This window comes from Hyla sarda, chromosome 5 (assembly GCF_029499605.1).
Source record: "Hyla sarda isolate aHylSar1 chromosome 5, aHylSar1.hap1, whole genome shotgun sequence".
In the NCBI taxonomy this organism is placed as follows: domain Eukaryota; kingdom Metazoa; phylum Chordata; class Amphibia; order Anura; family Hylidae; genus Hyla; species Hyla sarda.
Genome location: NC_079193.1, coordinates 166499881 through 166521394, shown reverse-complemented (window position 1 = coordinate 166521394; position 21514 = coordinate 166499881). Strand labels below are relative to the sequence as shown.

The window sequence follows — 21514 nt, the reverse complement described above, 5'->3', positions numbered from 1 at the left end:
TGTAAATTTATTTATTAATTTTTAATTAATTATTTATTTATTTTTAATTAGAACCTATGGGCCACTGTGTGTGGTGCACTTTTTCTCACTCCTCTTTTTTAAATCTCATGATGAGTAGTGGTGCTCGCGAATATTCGCAATGCAAATTTTATTTGCGAACATCGCATATTCGCAAATTCACGAATATTCGCGAATATAGCACTATATATGCGTAATTACGAATATTCGTATTTTTTTTTTAACACTACACATCACAGTGATCACCCCTCTCTGCTTCCAGCTTGTGTAGTGTAGGCTCTAATACTACTGTGTGAGACTGGTGTACGAATTTTCGCTTTTGCTAATTTTCGCCTATGCTAATTTTCACCTATGCGAATTTTCGCATATGCGATAGTAAACAAGAATATTACGAATATGCGAATTTAGCTAATTTATGATGAATATTCGTCCATATATTCGCGAAATATCGCAAATTCGAATATGGCCTATGCCGCTCAACACTAATGATGAGTTGGTAGGTGTGAATATGTACCAAATCACCATGAAAGCCTGGTCCGATACATGAGTTTAGTAAGAAAAGAAAAGCTCTGCCAGCAATGTTATGACAACATGCTGGTATTGATTTTCCATTCACACAAACCAGCCTGATACATTAAAATACTTGATACATTACAAAGTCACTTGTCATTATTTTTGAGACCCTGAACTCCCACTTCAAGTTCAATTTTGCCCCTGACGATTCCTGAACCTTTCCTTTAGTAAGGTTACTTTTCCCACTTTCCATCCAAATGACCACTACAAAACTATTATGAAGTGGGCCTTAAAGGGGTAATCAAAGGTTAGAAAAGCAGAGATAATTTCTTTCAGAAACAACACTAGATTTGTCCTCAGGTTGTGTGTGGTACTGCAATGCTAAGTTCCATTGAAGTGAATGGAGTTAAAGGAGATCTGTGGTACACATTTTTTATAGTCCCCGGTGCCCAGGCTGCAAAAAGTAACAAAACAAACTTTAACTCACCTTCCAACATTCCCCCATTGCACTGTTATCGGTATCTTGGTCCTCCGGTGATGGGCTTCTTCCTGCTTCCTGGGGAGGGTGACTCATACTGCGCTGAGCATATCACTGGTCGCAGCTATGTACCGCCTCGGCAGGTAAGGAGCCCGGGCAGCAGGGAGAAGGCGGGGCCCAGGCTCGTTACAAGACAGTGTACTCAGCTTATCACCGGCCGAGGCGGACATTGCTTCGACCAGTGATACGCTGAGTGCAGTATGAGTCACCATCCCTAGGAAGCAGGAAGAAGCCAGCTGCACCAGAGGACTGAAGGAATGAGACACCGATAACATAGCAATGGGGGAATGTCAGAAGGTGAGTTAAAGTTTGTTTTGTTACTTTTTTGCAGCCCAGGCACAGGGGATTATAAAAAATGTGTACCGCAGATCTCCTTTAAGTTGTAATACTACACACAACCTGAGGACAGGCGTGGTGCTCTCTTGGAAGAAATTAGTTCTGTTCTTCTTTTCCTGGATAACCTCTTAAATTGACAGAATTAACAATGTAGGATCTGACCTACATAGTGGCAAAGAATGTGCAGTATGAATATATGCTTGGAATGTGGTGACAGGTCCCCTGGGGTATTGGTTTAGGGTTTTGCTCTGAAAATAAAACAAGGCAAATTGCCGTCACCTGCATTATCCTACATATTAAAGCACCCCACTAGGATAGGAGAACTCCATATGTAACAATCTGCCACCAGAAATCATGATCCAAAATCCATACAATATAAAACAGATGTGTGCCATTTATTACAATGTCCTGTTTTATTCTTAGTTTAATAGGACAAGGTATTCAGAAAATTAGGGTACTAAAGAGGTGGGAGAGGCTAAAGACGATGAAGGGCATCCAATCTCCAGGTTACATAAAACGGCTAAAGGTATTTTACATTAAGGTATTTCTCATAGTTCTGCAGGTGGAGGAATCTTTTTCTTCCAAGCCATTTACCTTTAAAGGGGTACTCCGCCCCTGGCATCTTATCCCCTATCCAAAGGATAGGGGATAAGATGTTAGATCACCGCGGTCCCGCTGCTGGGGACCCCGGGGATCGCCGCTGCGGCACCCCGCCATCATTACTGCGCAGAGCGAGTTCGCTCTGTGCGTAATGACGGGCGATACAGGGGCCGGAGCAGCGTGACGTCATGGCTCCGCCCCTCATGACATCACGGCCAGTCCCCTTAATGCAAGTCTATGGCAGGGGGTGTGACGACCACCACACGATCGCTTTGCGCAGTAATGATAGCGGGGTGCTGCAGCGGCGATCCCCGGGGTCCCCAGCAGTGGGACCCCGGCGATCTGACATCTTATCCCCTATCCTTTGGATAGGGGATAAGATGTCTAGGGGCGGAGTACCCCTTTAAGGTGGGTTTACACATAGGGGAGATTTATCAAAACCTGTCCAGAGGAAAAGTTGTTGAGTTGCCCATAGCAATCAATCAGATTGCATCTTTAATTTTTAAAAAGGTCTCTGAAAAAGCGATCTGATTGGTTGCTATGGTCAACTCAGCAACTTTTATTCTGGACAAGTTTTGATAAATCTCCCCCCATAGTATTTTGATCAGTATTTTTAGCCAAAACCAGGAGCAGGTCCAAAACATATCTTTCCAATATAGTTGTCTGTTTTACTTGTTTTGGCTAAAAATGCTCACCAAATACTATGTGTTAACCCATTGTTATACGAATTGGGTCCAGACTACAGTTTATTTATAGCAACAACAACAAAATGCAGGTCTACAACTACCTCCATTTTGCCGATATGGTGACTTCTAAATGTTTTGCCTACATTGCTGAACGCAAACTCAAGCAACAATATGTCACTGCTTCTCACTCTGATCAGGTGATCACCACATTGCCCAATGGATACACAACATTACATCACCAATTGCAATAGCCCAGGGGGCTATTGCAAATGGTGATGTAAAGCTGTGTATCCATTTAAAGAAAAGTTAATGTAAAAAATATCTTTTTAAAGTCCAGTCTTATCTCTGGGAAAGCCATTGAGTGTCACCATTGCGAAACCTAATAAAATCACGGACGATCAGATCCTGAACACAGTCTACTTGTAAAGTTGGAAGACGATGACCAAAAAAGAGTTATAGATGTGCGCTTACAAGACACTTTTCATCCAAATTCTCCATATTGAGCCTCTAATTGTAGAATGGTTAAGATAATAAAGCAATAGCACTCAACAAGTGCTTATATTTTGGGATAGTTGCCCAATATCACAGGTATATAGTCAGATTTCATGGAAAGGTTATATATCATTTCCCCAACTTAAAGTTTTCATATTTAATCTCATATCAAGTAGTTTATGATTAAGGTATTACATAGGAAGGTATGAATTATCTACCTTAATCATAAACTACTTGATATGAGATTAAATGTGAAAACTTTAAGTTGGGTAAATGATATATAAACAGCCACAGGAAATAAATGATAAGCGGTAGTTTTCTCTCAAGTATACTTAAAGCATGAGGCGTTCTTTCCAGATCTAAGCTCTGTAAATATGTTTTAATGAAGGAGAACAAGCTTATAATTGCCAGGCTAGAGAACATACTCCACATCAGATGCTGAGAAAATCTACAATAATGAAGAAGTTGATCTGACGGGTGAATTAATCTTGCATACAATCTTACATTATGGATTTCCCCATAGTAACACTACGAAGCAAACAACATTGCAAGGGTGTAAATTCTAGACCAGATAGGTACCAAGACCAAAACCGAACCTGTTCTGTCTTTACACGGTGCAGTGTTATTACCAAATGCACAGATATAGCAGAGCTGAATTTGTAACTTTGTCTACAATGGTAATTTGGTGAACTCATCTTTATCTATTGATTGAAAACAATAGATAACATATAGCGGTATCATAATACCAAGTATCAAATGAAAATTCAAGTCTGATGTTGGACACTGTGTTATCGATTGGATAAAGAGATTGTTACTTGTTAATACAGGCAGAACCGTGTAGGGGAGACATCCTTTGCTTCCCATTTCTGCCTTTGGATGCACCATAGAAACTGCCTATATGTGGACAAACAACTGTGAAAACGATACCCCCTTTAAGGGTTATTACTAGAAGACTCTTTTTGGGAAAATATGTTTGCTATGCATATTGGCGCACTATATGTACGCAGTTATTGACCTTTTAACACAATCATATCCAATTTTAATTCCAGCTTTACATCTGCCCTTGACTTCAGGTGGGTTGGCAGGAACACATTCACTACAATAACAAACATTGATAAAGCTGTGATTCAGCAAAGGATGCAATGTACTGTATATATCAAGTCGTTGAACATTAATTGATGGTGACAAATACATAGAAGGCTCTACTGGGTGAGCAGTGTCCCTGATGCCAAGAATAGCTGACACAAGCAACATTCTCTGATTCACCTGTCTCACCATTTTCTTACACATCCCAAAGTGTGATCCATTCTAAACCTGAACATTTTCTATATATAGTGTCTGATCACACTACACTTTTTTTGGGGGGGGGAATAAAAGGTGTTGGGTATGACACTGTGCGGCTTTGGGTACCACATAACAAACATACACAATGATGTCTACAAAGCAACATATGGCCATTTGTTGATACGGTGATGAATAGTAGGACTACTCTACTCCATATAGATCATAGCTCTGTAATAGGGAGCATCTTTTTTTACTTTGGACATTGTTGTTGTTGTTGCTATTTATACTTGACATAAGAAATAAACCCATGTTCTGCTAGAATTAGAAGTTTAGTGATTCACTTTCCACTGGACAATTGCATTCTCTAGGCAGTTGTATTCTCTGGGCAGGCAGATCAGTACATCGGGGGAATTAAACAAGGTTTTGTTTTTATATTTTTTATTGAGCACTAAATGTTATTGTTTGCTCTTGTTTTTGCTTGTATATCATTGTATAATCAGGATAATAAATAGAACACAATGAAGCCCACGCACTTCTGTTACAGATATAGTGAAACATGTTGGAATTGGAAGGTGGATGTAAAAACTTTAGTGTATATATAAATATACGTGCGTGCATTTTAAAGAAAGGTTTACTTCTGGTGACCATCTCTTTTAAATGAGAGTAATAGCTGAGCAAAGACTTCAGCTACACCAATAAAAGTATAAAGCACCACAACATATTATTGGTACAATATGCTCAAATAAATCAAGCACTAAAGGGATTAATCATGTTATCTATTGACTTGTTTCAGTTCTATACTGTAAGTTATTGAGGGAAAGTCTAGTTTATATAGACAAGGGGAGTAGCATCTAGAGCAGTGGTCTTCAACTTGCGGACCTCCAGATGATGCAAAACTACAACTCCCAGCATGCCCGGACAGCCGTTGGCTGTCCGGGCATGCTGGGAGTTGTAGTTTTGCAACATCTGGAGGTCCGCAGGTTTAAAACCACTGATATAGAGCCTCACAATATAGTGAAGCCAAGTTTGTCATATACCTGTTTTGTCTTTAGCACATTGGCAATACTCAAAGAAAAAATGTCCCTGAGAGTGTTCAGAGCAAAATTGGCAATAAACAACCTATAAGGGGTGACCCCCTTACGGGGACAACCCTCACTAGAACCCTCCCTATAAAATTGATACTTTATTTGGCTTAATTAAAATATATGACCCCAAACTAGTTAAAATTTGCAGTGGTATGGGGATATTAAATCATCAAGGTGTAAAGGAATTCACACACTAAAGGGGTGTATGGGGCAGCTGCGTATTAATGTAGTTTCACTCTGTGGACCACTGGTGATTCCGGTGTCCACTGGATCACAGCTATCCCTCACTCCTTTCTTATTAGTGTTCCCCTATGACCAAGCTAACTAAAAATTAGACGGTAGGCCTCCCCGACGTTTCGGTGATGAATCACCTTTGTCAAGGGTTGAGTAGCCTCGCAACCCTTGACAAAGGTGATTCGTCACCGAAACGAAAAGTTTTAGTTAGCGTGGTCATAGGGGAACACTAGTAAGAAAGGAGTGAGGGATAGCTGTGAACCGGTGGACACCAGAATCACCAGTGGTTCACAGAGTGAAACTACATTAATACGCAGCTGCCCCATACACCCCTTTAGTGTGTGAATTCCTTTACACCTTGATAATTTAATATCCCCATACCACTGCAAATTTTAACTAGTTTGGGGTCATATATTTTAATTAAGCCAAATAAAGTATCAATTTTATAGGGAGGGTTCTAGTGAGGGTTGTCCCCGTAATAGGTTGTTTATTAGCACATTGGCAAGCACATTGTGGATGTTTTGCGCAAAATGACAAGCTTATCTCTGCTACATTAACACACTCGGCAATCAATATATGGAGTGAAAAATGGAAAGACATAAACCATATGGGCATCCCTGCACTGTTAATGTGTTAAGGAGATTAGGTTTAATAATGTTCCATATAAAAAAAAAAAAAAAAGTGATGCAGGTAAATCCATACTTTGTTTATGATTTTATGTGGTTTTGCATAATATTCTCAAATTGCATGCAACCCAGAATGAGAAATGGGCAGTATGGGCTATATCTGTCACTCCACATTACCCCTAACACCAGTTTATGAAAAGGGGCTTTAATAATTTAAAGGAATCCCCCGCCCAGCAACAGTACATGCAGGAAAAGTGTAATACAATAATGACAAGCACTGCTAGGGCAGATTTTACCTAAATGGTTTATACAGTGTTGTATCCGAATATACTACATAATAATTGCATTGTACAGCATGCATGTGCTATGCTAAATATAATCTTCAGTTAACAAACTGATGATAAAAAGGTTACATTAAGGATCACATTACATAGTCCTAGCTGGGATGTAGGCATTAGCCTCATATGTCCTTAAAGCTTCCAGGCAATGATACCATTACAGGGGGAGATTAAAGTCACAGTATAGACAATTGTGAAAGTTCTTATTGATTGGAAATAATGACAATAAAAGAAGTCAAAAACTGAAATATCTGCATAACCTACCTGTATGTAGCAATAAAAGTGAAGCTGCAGCTAGTCCTTGTATGGTTTGTAAACTTCCTTTGCCTGTAGCTGTCTTCCAGCCCCTGTAGTTACATAAAGAAGATAATCTTGCAAGCAGAGGAGTTTGAAGATACCTCTGGAAATCCCATCTCCATTCTCAGAGCCTGAGGAAGGTGAGGGTTGCCCAGGGCAATGAGGCTGTTCTTAGCAGTGCTGATGGAGTACTATAGCCACTCAGGAGGGAGAAGGAGCTGTGGAGTGGAGAAAGTGGGATGGAAGGAGTGAGAGGTCTGTGGTGAGAAGACTGCACATACAATGAGAACAATCCACCTTCACTAGCTCATCACAATCTCATGCTACATCCAGCTGCTCTCTAGAATGCTGAGACCCAGCGCCCTCTAGTGGATACTTTGAATTATCACTGCTAGGATGTGCTGTGATCCCCTGGGTGCTGCTTAAACATTAGACATACAGTACTTTCACTGTAATTGTTATTTGACTGTGAATGGAGACTGCAATCTATCAAAATCTGTGCATGGAAAAACAAGTAGTAATGTAGTAAAGTAATGTACGTATTATTCTTTATTATTCACGTTTTGTTTTACATAATTTAATATATCCAAGTGTAACTTTGTATAAATGGGGCATCCATCTATCCATCCATCTATCTCTGCCATCTCATATCTGTCTGATAGCTATTCATTTAAGGTTTTTATCTAGTATAAATCTTGTAACTATTTATCTCTGTCATCCATCATCTCATATCTATCTGTTTCATAGGTATTTATCTAATATATATAAATATATATATATATATTGACAAAGGCTACACTATAGCCGAAACGTTGCATTGCTGATGACCTAAATAAAGACCACAGCCTTTTTGAAATTGGGAGTCTGCATACTTTTTGCTGTGACCTATACCAATTGGATGTTCTATATCTGGACTGGTTATCCGGATGGTCACGGGCATAAGAGCAGGGACTAGTGCTGTCTTCCTCCTTGGACGTATATATATATATATATATATATATATATATATATATATATATATATATATATAGTAAATTTGAGTAGCCGTATCAGTCCAGTGATGCAGATGCAAATAAAAAAATGTTGCAGTATCTTGTAATACCTTTTTTATTGGACTAACTAAAGTCTATGTTCCTATAGCAGGACAATTTATGGCCCATCTTAGTGTGAATTCTCCACATCTATTGTATTAACCCCTGCATATTTGTGAGATGTTACCTGCTTGTGAGCTTAGATTTGCTTTGGACTTGATAAAGGGAGGAATCCCGAAAGCTTGTCTCTACAAAATTCTGTTAGTCCAAGAAAAGAGGTATTACAAGATACTGCAACATTTTTTGATTTGCAGAAATATATATATATATATATATATATATATATATATATATATATATATACTAAAGGGGATAAGTATTTACCTCAGGGAGAGGCCACCACTTCTGGCATGACGGAGCTTCAAAAGGCCAATTAGCACTCAGCGGGCATTCTGGGTAGGGGAATATGCAAAGCAGCTCATTACACCACCTTTTCAGGTGCCGGAGGCGAAGGGTAAGGTTTGTTGGGGGGCCTCTCTTCTATCGAAGAAGGGCTTGCGATAGACCGCATCCTTTGTGCACGTTTTTTTTAGTGTAACACATTTGCACTTTTTCTTTCACTTTGGGTGATTCGAGAGCACGTTCCTCGGCTTTTAAAAAAATAAAAAAAATAAAAGAAACAGCTGTCTGCAGATGGGTAGAAACTTCCCTTTTGGGGAATAGTCTAGCATGGTATAATCCCAATCAGCTTTTTAGATTCCATAACAGGAGACAAGCTGATACCAGGGAACACTACCTGAGAAGGTGGTGTAATGAGCTGCTTTGCATATTCCTATATATATATATATATATATATATATATATATATATATATATATATATGGGTCCTCTTTCCTTCTGGAGAGAGAGTTCTGACTTGGCATAAATCCCAATTGGTTCTGAGACTTCTTAACTGGAGCCAGACCTGTTTTGCAGGACTCACTACCTGTGAAGGTGGTGAGCTAATTTGCATATTTTTGTACCCAGAAGCCCACAGAGTGCTAAATGGCCTACTTGAATCTCCATTTTTACACCAGAAGTGGTGCCCTCTCCCTGAGGACAATACTGACCCCATTTAACATATATATATATATATATATATATATATATATATATATATAATATTTATTTATTCTAACATATCTATCTATTTATTTATTTTTCTATCTGTCATATATCTATCTATCTAAACAATAAAAGATAGCAGCACTCAGGTATCTCAGTGAAAAGGTGTATGGCTTTATTCACCCAACATCAGAGGCGACGTTTCGGCTGCCTCTCGCAGCCATTGTCAAGCTTGACAATGGCTGTGAGAGGCAGCCGTAATGTCGCCTCTGATGTTGGGTGAATTAAAGGGGTACTCCGGTGAAAACTTTTTTTCTTTTAAATCAACTGGTGGCAGAAAGATAAACATATTTGTAAATTACTTCTATTAAAAAATCTTAATCCTTCCAGTACTTATTAGCTGCTGAATGCTACAGAGGAAATTCCTTTCTTTTTGGAACACTGATGACATCACGAGCACAGTGTTCTCTGCTGACATCTCTGTCCATTTTAGCAACCGTGCATAGAAGATGTATGCTAAGGGCAGCATGGTGGTTCAGTGGTTAGCACTGCTGCCTTGTAGTGCTGGGGATTTGGGTTCAAATCCCACTAAGGACAACAATAAATAAAGCATTGTTATTATTATAATAACGTCAGCAGAGAGAACTGTGCTCGTGATGTCATCAGAGAGCATTCCAAAAAGAAAAGGAATTCCTCTGTAGTATTCAGCAGCTAATAAGTACAGGAAGGATTACGTTTTTTTAATAGAAGTAATTTACAAATATGTTTAACTTTCTGCCACCAATTGATTTTAAAGAAAAAAGGTTTTCACCGGAGTACCCCTTTAAGCCACATACCTTTTCACTGAGATACCTGAGTGCTGCTATCTTTTATTGTTTGGATTATCTGATACTTTCTTTTGGGACCAAGTCTATCTTCAGCAAGCACCTACTAGACTCCCTTCTAGTGCTGCCCAAATTTTTCTTCAAGCTATCTATCTATCTATCTATCTATCATAGCTCCTAATTATCTTTCTATTTATCTATCTCTCTATCAAAATGAATATCTTTCTGTCTATTAGCTATTGATCTAATCTATCTATCTATCTATCTATCTATCTATCTATCATTGTTATATAAGGAAATGCAAATATGACAATTTCTTTGGGTTATAATATGTATCTTAAGATGTAAGTGTAAATTACAAAAACGACTGTACGCATGTCTGTGGATGTTGTGGAAATGTACAGACGACACATATTTGTATGCCTCATTGCATTTAAAATTGTCTGTTCATGTAAAAACCATGGCTATCTCCTGTAGGTTCACATACATCACACTCTGGAGGATAGGTTTAAGCAAAATACAATAGAAAATAGCTATGCAAAGCTGTTAGGGCTAAAACTGTTCTGAGCTCTGTGATGCCCTGATGTACTCAGGAGGCTTAGACTTGTTGGCAAGTGCCTGATATTTTCAAGCATTATATAACATTTGGAGAAATATAAGAAAATGTGAACAATATTTAGGGAAGGGAAGGGGTCACCAGATGACCCAATTACATTGAGATCTTCTGAAAAAAGGATTCATACCGCCATGGAGATATTATATGTAAATAACTGTATAGAAAGGAATGAAACTTGTTACAATGATCACCATTCCAAATGACCATACTTTACATACTGGCATCTTTCTACAGTATATACATATATCCTATATGCAGCTACAAGCTCTGCATCTCCTATTATTCCTGTCCAGAAAATGCACGTAGTGATGTTGATAGGGATCACCCTTAAGTTTCTGATGACTGATCAATATATTAATACTAATATGCCAATATGCCATTGCTGATGCTCGAGGAAAATATTTGTTAAGCTACCCTTAACCCATTAATAGTTTATATTTGCTTTCAATTGTCAATCAATCAATATATATATATATATATATATATATATATATATATATATATATATATATTTATATATTAATACTTATATATTTATATGTCATTTCTAATGCTGGAAAAAGATATCTGTTACCTACTCTTAAACTATGCACCATGTTCCTGAGTTTCCAATCTGCTTGTAACCTTGGAACAAAACCAGAAGGCCCAAGATGAGATGTTGGAAGTCAAAACATTTGGGGAAGATGCAGATTTTATAAGAAGGGCAAAGAACTGGAATTTTCCAGTATTAGAGCCAGAGCTGCATAAATGAACTTTGGCCAAGAAAGAAATTAATGGACACTAGACATGCTAATATATACGGACACAATAATCGAACAACCAATCAAAATGTAATATGCTAATTTTGATGTCATAACTAAAACTCCTTCTTTGTACAATGTAAAAACCAACTGTACTTCCTGCATTAAAACAGAACTCTTGGGGCAGCTCCTTTGAGTATGCTGAGAGAAAGGAGATATTATACCAACATCCTGTCTGGTGTGAATCTCTTGCGCCATATGCAGCAGTGGTCACTCACATTTTAATGCCTCACCTCGATCGATCCTTGACAGTGTGACTGCAGAAAATACTTCCAGCTATGTTACAAAACCTGATTAATACTCACAAGGATAATAAAAGACAGTAAAGTCACAGTTATAAGTACCAAGTATAATAAATAACATGAGTGATTTTCCCTCAGCAACCAATCACAGCTCAGCTTTCACATTACCAGAGCTTGTTAGCTGTGCTGTGATTGGTTGCTGTGGAAAAAGCTCTCCATTTTTTTCTCTCACACAGTTTGATAAATCTGGGCCATTGGCCCAGATTTATCAAACTGGTTGAGAGAAAAAATGGAGAGCTTTTTCCACAGCAACCAATCATAGCTAACAAGCTCTGGTAAAGTGAAAGCTGAGCTGTGATTGGTTGCTGAAGGAAAATTACTAAAAAAAATTCTCTCACACAGTTTGATAAATCTGGGCCAATTATTATGTTACATTGAAGAGATAATGAGCTGTGATAATAAACATTGATGTGAAAGTAGAGTAGTAACAATTAAAGTGATGTCATAGTTCAGGGATGAAGTACACAGTACAACGGCTTTCATTACATAATATTGCAGTATAGTAATAATGCACCAAGTGTGGTCACATGACATTCAATGTCACATAAACATAAAGTTATTTAAAAAAAAAAAAAGGTTGCACAGTGGTGTGACAGTATAAGAATAATAAACATAGTGGTGTCACAGCACACAGATAATTGGATACATTTATCACAACTATCAAGAAGAACTGTCTATATTACTTATATCAACCAATCAGATTGCAACTGCTTTTTTGACAGGTTTGATCAATGAGGCCCAGTGGTATTATTTGCCACTAGGACCCAGGTTTGACTGCAACATCTGCATTGGCTATAAGACTATAACACATGTCAGTCACATATTATAATATTAGGATTGAATTCTTCATCCCATTCAATAATTCACAGAGAAAGTTTAGAAATCATTTTTATTTTCAATAAACACATACACAGAAAAGATTTCATTTGGACTCAAAGCTGGAATCAAAGCTATTTAGATCACACATATGCATATGGTGTAGACACCTACAGCAGGTTCTGAATAACACATGGAATGGATAGACTGCAGGAACTAAAAGATTACAAGCAACTATTACATATTATAAATGTATAACTAAGGTCACTACCGTTTCTACATCCAAGACTCCCACTAACTATATTCAACTCATCCATGTATTCTGAACCAGATTAGTTGTATCCATCATAAAGTGAACACACAAGGCTGACTCTAGATAAGGTATATTAAATATTAATATTACATTTATATAATACATAACATATAATCGTAGATCTTTAGCAAATACATGTGCTCAAAGCTATGCTCACATCTGGGTCAGAGGCTCAGTGGGGAGTCCCAATCACATTTCATCATATCGGGAAACCTTGTGCTGCATGCTTATAATGAAAATCAGCGCAGATGTGAACAGAGTCTTATTCTGTACAATTCCTTATAATGAAATGAGCTCTACAATATCAGGCAAGAGGGAACATATTCTATTAAGTATAAAGCCTGATGGGCTGTGTTTGTGCGAGGGGCGGAAGTAATTATCGCTCCCTGCACTTCCAGGTGGGGCTTATTGGGAACAGGTGGGGGCGTGTGTATATAACTTCCCCCTCTCCTACAGGGGCGGAGCACGTGTCGTTTGTGGAATCTCTGCTTCCTGTGACAGTCTGGTGTTTGAATCTCCCACAAAAATCTTCAGAGCTGCTGGTCACGTTGCGGAGGCCTCGCTGATCATGAGTTGGGGGGGCATTCCGGGCAGCTCCGCTGGCTGTCTTATCTGGGGATGCTGTGTCTCACTCTGATTATAAGGTAATATTGGGCAGGTATGGTTCTGGCTGGCTCTGCCCGCAGAGGTAGTGGGGGCCAGGAGCGGCAAGCAGGTGAGTTAAATCGGTGCTGGGGGTGGTGCGGCCTCAGCATTTCGCGCAGCCCGCTAGCTGCCTCATGGCGACATGTGGACCGCCCGCCACCCACACAACTACAATTGTCTATGCTCTTGGGACAGGTTGCGGCAGCTGCCCAGTCCTCGTTAGGCGGTCCTGTCAGCTTGTCTGCTATCGTTAATCTAAAGTATAGTGTAATGCTCTGCGGAGGGTTGTTTCAATATAAAGTTTGCTGTATACAGTGTGGTGCAATGCTCTGCAAAGAGTCGTTTCAATATAACTTTTGCTGTGTGGTGCGGTGCTCTGCGGGGTATACGGTGCCCTTGCAGTATACGGTACAGTGTAATGCTCTGCAAAGGGTCTCGTTACAATATAACATGTACTGTATAACGGTATAGTGCAGTGCTCTGCAGATGGTCTCGTTACAATATAGTATACATGATATACAGTTATGGTGCAATAATCTGCAGATGGTCTCGTTACAATATAGTATACATGATATACAGTTAAGGTGCAATGCTCTGCAGATGGTCTCATTACAATATAGTATACATGATATATAGTTAAGGTGCAATGCTCTGCAGATGGTCTCATTACAATATAGTATTCATGATATACAGCTATGGTGCTATGCTCTGCAGATGGTCTTGTTACAATATAATATATACTATATACAGTATAGTGCTATACTCTGCAGATGGTCTCATTATAAACAAACTTTATACAGTTAGTGCAATGCTCTGCAGATGGGATGGTTTCAATACAACATATTATATAGGGCATAGTGCAATGCTCTGCAGAGGGTCGTTACAGTTAGCATGTCCAGTGTGGTGCAGTGCTCTGCGAAGGGTCTCGTTGCAACACAGGGTGGCATTTACTGTTTGGTGTGGTGCAATACTCTGCAGAGGATCACGTTGCAGGGTAGCATATGCTGTGTGTGGTGATACAGTGCTCTGTAGACTGTCTTGTTTCAATATAGTATATAGTAGGGTGCAATGCTCTGTAGAGATATAACATAGGCTACATCCAAATAAATCATAGTATACACAGACGTTATTTGCACGATCATGGTATCCATACGGTTCATACGCTTGGTTTATTATGGGCATACACGCATTACTGGTACAAGGTGCACACGAGTAGAGCATCTTCACGGTTTGATAACTCCATGAGTTTCTTATTGTCCGTACTCTCATGGTTAATTCATACGCTTATGGCACCCTGCTCGTACGCACTTAGTATGTATACAGTTTCATGTGCTAATATCATTATATACGGTACATATACTCACTGACGATACATTCACAGCATTTATACTGGGCAAACTCGTTTATGCTGTTCACCTCATGGTTATTCTCTCACTCACTGGTGTTTTACACGGTCCACAAACTTGGCATTAATGCTGTTCACATATTCTTGGCATGTTCACGGTCTTACGTTCTTTCTACCATGTTACGTTCATGGCAATCAAACACCTCGTAATTATCACTGGTTCATACGCTCAAAGTATCATTCGGTTCATATGTTAATGGTATTTCATACTGGTTACGGCAGTATACTGCCTATAGCAATTATACGGTTCATACACTCATGGCAGTTATAGTGGTCACACTCTCACAGTTCTTAAGTTGTTCACATGTTCACCGCAGGGTTCATACGGTTCATACGCTCATGGCGGTTGTATTGGTTACACGGTCATGGTTTTGTTGTTCACGCGTTCACCGCATTCATACACGCAGGTTTCATACGCTCATGGCAGTTACATCGGTCACACGGTTATGGTTTAGTTGTTCACACGTTCATCGCATTCATACACGCAGGGTTCATACGCTCATGGCAGTTATATTGGTTACACGGTCATTGTTTTGTTGTTCACACGTTCATCGCATTCATACACGCAGGGTTCATACGCTCATGGCAGTTATATTGGTTACACGGTCATTGTTTTGTTGTTCACACGTTCACCGCATTCATACATGCCTAGTTCATACGCTCATGGCAGTTATATTGGTTACACGGTCATTGTTTTGTTGTTCACACGTTCACCGCATTCATACATGCAGGGTTCATACACTCATGGCAGTTATATTGGTTACACGGTCATGGTTTTGTTGTTCACATGTTCACCGCATTCATACACGCAGGTTTCCTATGGTTCTCACACATAGTGACATGCTGTTTCGTGCAGTTGTGGCCACGCGCTCATAGCATGTTCACAGCATTATACTGCTCATAGTACTCATACCTCATAGCGTCATACCACATATTAATTCGTAGCACATATGCTCGACGCTTATACTGCACATGTACTTGTAGCATTTATACTGCACATACACATGGCCTACATCAGGCACATACGCTCTTAGCATTGATATCGCAAGTATACTCATAGCAGTATACTGCTCATAGTATCATACCACTATACGCTCATAGCATTTATACCACATACACGCTCGTTGTATTCATACCACAGACATGTTCACGTCATGTATATTGCACATATAATTGTAGCAGTACACTACACGGACATTCGTAGCATTCATTCTGTACATACGATGGTAGTAATTATTATGCTGACACGTTGTAGTACTTATTCTGCGTACATGTAGCATTCATTCTGACATGTTCTCTGCACTAACATCCATAGCGTTTACTGTACATAGGTAATGGTATTTATTCTGCATGTTCATCCATAGCGTCTACACTACACACATGCTCCCGTAGCTTTTACTGTACGTATGTTTATAGCATTCATTCTGTGTATTCGTGCATAGTCTTTTATACGGAAAGTTCACTCAGGTTTGTCAGGATGTAGCCCTATTGCCTGACTCCTCTTCAGGTTAAGGGGTCAATGTCGGTTGCTACTGACTTGTTCAGAGCAATCGCATTGTTGTTTATTGTCATGTCCTGCAAGTTCTCAGGTCAGATACAACCTCCTCTGTTGTATTTCACGACTAAGTTATCAGTTAGTTATAGAACACATATTCAACTATCCGGCACAGGTACTCGTTCAAGGGTGGTCATCATTTTAGTGGCACTAATCGGCTGTTCAATACCCGGTCACCTGACTCGTTCCTTCAGGGGTTGAATCGCGGTTGTTACTGACTCACATTCAGAGCAACCAATTTCAGGAATAGTCACAATGTTAACCTGTTGCCTGACTCCTCTTCAGGTTAAGGGGTAATGTCGGTTGCTACTGACTCGTATTCAGAGCAATTTTGTCGTTGGTGTATTTGTTATGACCTGACACGTTTTCAGGTCAGATACAACCTCGTCTGTTGTATTTCTCGATTATGTTATTTCGTTATAGTACACGGATTCAACTCTCTGGCATAGTTGCACGTTACGCTCATAGTCTGGTTACGTTCATAGCTTTATTTTGTTGTACTGCACATGGGTAATAGTTTTTCTGCATTTCCATCCTTAGAGTCTACACTACACATATGCTCCCGTAGCTTTACTGTACTCATGCTCATAGCTTTCATACTGCATATTCGTGCATAATGTTTATACGGAAAGGTTATACAGCTTTGTTAGGATGTTGCCCTATTTGCCTGACTCCTTCAGCTTAAGGAGTTAATGTCGGTTGCTACCGACAAATTTTCAGAGCAATTACATTGTGGTTCATTGTCACGACCTGAGACGTTCTCAGGACAGATACAGCCTCCTCCGTGGTATTTCATGACCACGTTATCAGTTACTTATAGTAGACATATTCAACTATCCGGCATAGTTGCACGTTGTCTATCTTTTTAGATATATGTTTACACTTTATTTTCTAGGCATGTATGAGGTACTCATAATGATGTTAGAGCATAAATTCATAACGTTCCTTACGTTTTCACGGTACTTACGCTCCCAGCTTGTGTATGATACATGCACCAGTACACAGCATTTGTTGCATACTACCATAGTTGTATGCGGGTAGCTTATGTGCATTCGTTCCTAGTGTTGAATAGCAGTTGCACCTCTGGCTGTACATATATTTACAAGACACGATTACAGTATTCATATGGTGCTTACATTCATTGCAGATATATCGAGCACATATTCTTAAACCTCCTACGTCTGCAGGGGGGGATGCACCACATAGGTTATTGTTAGACATGTCTCAGAGCAATAACATATTGAGTAGCGACTTGTAGTTGGGTATACTGTTAGCAGGTTATGCCGCACATACGGTTAACATGTTTTATGTGGTGCACACAGGGGAGGTAGATCCTTTGCTTAGGGTATTGGACACAATTGGTCATTTTTGTTACTGACACGCCTTCAGAACAACACGCCAGCTTCATACAGGTATCTTGTCATGAATACTCATGATGTTACCCTGTTGCCTGACTCCTCTTCAGGTTAAAAGGGGTAATGCCAGTTGCTACTGACTCGTTTTCAGAGCAATTTTGTCGTGTGTTATATTTGTTATGACCTGACACGTTTTCAGGTCAGATACAACCTCGTCTGTTGTATTTCTCGATGACGTTATAATTTCGTTATAGTACACAGATTCAACTATCCGGGATAATTGCACATTCTCTTTTAAGGAGGGCCAGCATTTAGTTGCAGATATATTCTGCATTTAATACACAGTTTAATGACTCATTTCTTTAGGATCGGGGATTGAATCATGGTTGCTGCTGTCTCATTTCAGAGCAATTGATTTGACATGGTTATGTAGGTAATCTGACACGTTTCAGATAGTATACAATCTCAATATGGCATTTCACACTTACGTATTTGAGAAAAAAAAAAAAAGTGGTTTACAAAGACCTGTGACGTTTACAGGCACAATGATTTCACAAAGACCTGTCATGTCTACAGGCTCGATGGTTCCGCGGGGACCTGTGACGGGTTCAGGCACGACGGTGTCACAAAGACCTGTCAGGTCTACAGACATGATGGTTCATCTAAACACTGGTCACGTCTACAGATACGTTGCTCTCGCAGGGAGCTGTCATCTGCAATGGGTCATCACTTCCAAGTCCAGTTGGGTCAGTACAGTGGCTAGTTAGGTATGTCTGTTACAGTCTCAATCAGGTAAGGTGCCTTCGTGAACCTTGTCATGCGACATGACCCACACTGTCTATCAGGTAGATAGGTATTTCTTGTCATTTACCTGTCAGTTTAGTTTTTGCCTCTTAAATAGCAGGGGATTGGTGCTTGTCAGACCTGCCATGAAGTTAGCCTTTCCGTGTCCATTTGAAGTAATGTCACAAGTAGGGATGGTGATAGGTATAGTTCAGTTAGCATTTGGCAGGGAAGGTTATTCTCAGGTTGATTCTTTACAGATGGACGTTACTACCACGGTTTCAAAGGTATGGTTACCACCTCTAGTAGTCACTAGTTGGTCAGGGCTACTCTTTCAGCACATTAGGTATAGTCTACTTCGGGTATGTGAAGATTGATGCTGGATGTAGGATGTTTTATTTCAGGAATTGTATTCATCCTAGCATGGTTGCTTTTTGCCCTCTATAGGCGTGCCCTCATTGCGCGGTTATGGCACAACTCAGACCGCTATGCTAGGGTAAGATCTTGTATAGGTATGTAGGCAATCTTTCCTGTCACTAGTACACGTATGGAGCCCCGATCACAAGTATAAAGCCTGATGGGCTGTGTTTGTGCGAGGGGCGGAAGTAATTATCGCTCCCTGCACTTCCAGGTGGGGCTCATTGGGAACCGGTGGGGGCGTGTGTATATAACTTCCCCGTCTCCTACAGGGGCGGAGCCGTGTCGTTTGTGGAACCCTCCCAACCCTCCCTTATCTTATTCCTTCACTATAGTGCATGCCCTCTATAGGCGTGCCCTCATTGCGCGGTTATGGCACAACTCAGACCGCTATGCTAGGGTAAGATCTTGTATAGGTATGTAGGCAATCTTTCCTGTCACTAGTACACGTATGGAGCCCCGATCACAAACACTATTTTGGTACACAGAAAAGATTATAAGGGGGAGGATTTATTAATGCTTGACATCAGAAAACTGTTCTAAATTTTGGCACAAGCCATATTCTTGCTGAATTGTGACTTTTTAAGTGTTTTACCCCAAAATTTTGAGCATTGTGCAACAATTTGCTCTTTTTTCACACTGCTGTCATTGCCCCCCTATAACCACTGCCAAGTTTGCCAGAAAAGTACCCCCAGGGCTTGTGGACCATCCCAATTACGGTGACAAAAGCAAAGTGGGTCGCCTTGTCTTCAAGTTCTAGCTGTCCCTTCACGTAACACCTGCATAGTCAACCAGCATAGTAACATGCTGCATAAACACTTACATTGATGTGATCTAAGGTGATACAAGGTGCTCAACTCCAAGTGCAGTTGTGTACCTACATTGGAGTGGAGGACCTGCACCTATGGATCACAATGTGGTTTCACTGCTGTGGTTAATGTAAACAATGACATTAGCTAACCCTCAAAACTGATTTAAAATTTAGACATTTGCCAGTATATCCTTATACGAAGGACACACTTGAGCCCGCACACCATGCCAAGGTTTATCAAATGGTGGAGGTCCTATGAACTAACCTACCTGGCCAGATAAATAAAACCAGGAACCAAATTACGGCAGCCATAGGCCCGACTTGCAGATTGCTCCTCAGTCACCTCCAGTGTGAATCTAAGCACACATACAATGGGAGGGAGTAGACAAGCTACAAGCCCCACCCTGGTTGGTTCATTTATAGCAGGCCTCACAGGTGAAACCCTAATGCTACCCAGCAAGATAAAAGGGTGCATTAGTATAAGCCCTAAGCAAAGACATAACGGCTTATATTTGCATGAACATGGTTATAGCAGGGAAACTCAACCCCAAGTGCAGTTGTGCACCTTTGCTGGGGCGGATGCCTGCAAACGGTCACAAGTACCACAATGGCATCCTGACACCATGACATCCTAACATGCTGCATAGTCAACCAGCCAAATAATCTAGCTATAACTGTAAACTGTTTGTGGTCATCTTAAAATTAACCCAAGTTATTTCATTTAAACTGATCAAATATATATTTGTTATTAAATCCATCCAATGTTGGAAGAACAAAGACTAAACAGACAGATTTAACTATTGCAGACACTACCAATTTTTGCCTGATCTACTAACCTTAGACCTAGTTATTTCAGGCTTTATTCCAGATTATTTATTTCAGATTATTACCTGGAAGAATAGCCATAAAATGTGGATCATAATAAACAAGGGTGTGTGTACCATGGAGGAAGACATTGAGACTGCTGTGGAACCCTTGAAGAGTTCAACCTTGCGTGGTCTCATTACCTTGTATGGCCAAGCTCTTCAGAGGTACTGCATTGTCTGCATGAATGGGTGGACAATTGGCCCCAGGGTTCAGGATAGGGGTTTGACAAACACCAGGACTGTGCTGGATGGTAAAATCCAACACCATAATAAGAGGCCCAGCTTATTCTTTAATACGCCCCCCACCCCCTCTTCTGTGTACACCACTAATATAAAACACTGTTGACAATAAGTATGTTTTTTCAAACATATTATTATAGATGGTCCGACCCTTCTTTATTTTACTTTTTATTTGGTATTAGGTTCTCATATTAGAAGGTGCTCAACCCAAAGTCAATATCTAGTCTAACAATCTGATGTGCTCAGTTTTCTTAGTTATATTATCATTTTTAGGTTATTGTTATATATTATATAGCACACCATCTTTATGAGTAATTGGGTAACACTTAAGACAAGCATCATTTACACTGAACATGCAGTAATGCATACATTCTGCTTTTTACACCACTTAATATCTTTTCCTCATTCATCAAAAGGGCTCTTCACTTGAGAACATCTCATCCATTCCATATTCTCCAAACCAATGAAAAGTGATATTATTAATATTATGCTCTGGTAGGTTTTATAAATGATGCTTTCTACTGCCACTCATATCAAATGGAAATTTATTTTGTGTGAAAAATTGGATGGTGTTAATAATGGAG

At 39.7% G+C, this 21514-nt stretch overlaps 1 protein-coding gene across 2 annotated transcripts in view; it reads right to left on the bottom strand.

Annotated features, from left to right (window-relative positions):
* The window catches only part of CPNE4 (copine 4), a 437398-nt gene extending 430038 nt beyond the window's left edge, over positions 1-7360 (bottom strand). The window contains exon 1 of one of the 2 annotated variants that reach the window (XM_056520653.1): positions 7015-7360. The gene's annotated coding sequence lies outside the window, so the exon portion shown is untranslated. The remainder of the gene's footprint in view (positions 1-7014) is intronic. The other variant, XM_056520655.1, reaches the window with a different exon arrangement.
* Positions 7361-21514: the final 14154 nt, after the last annotated feature.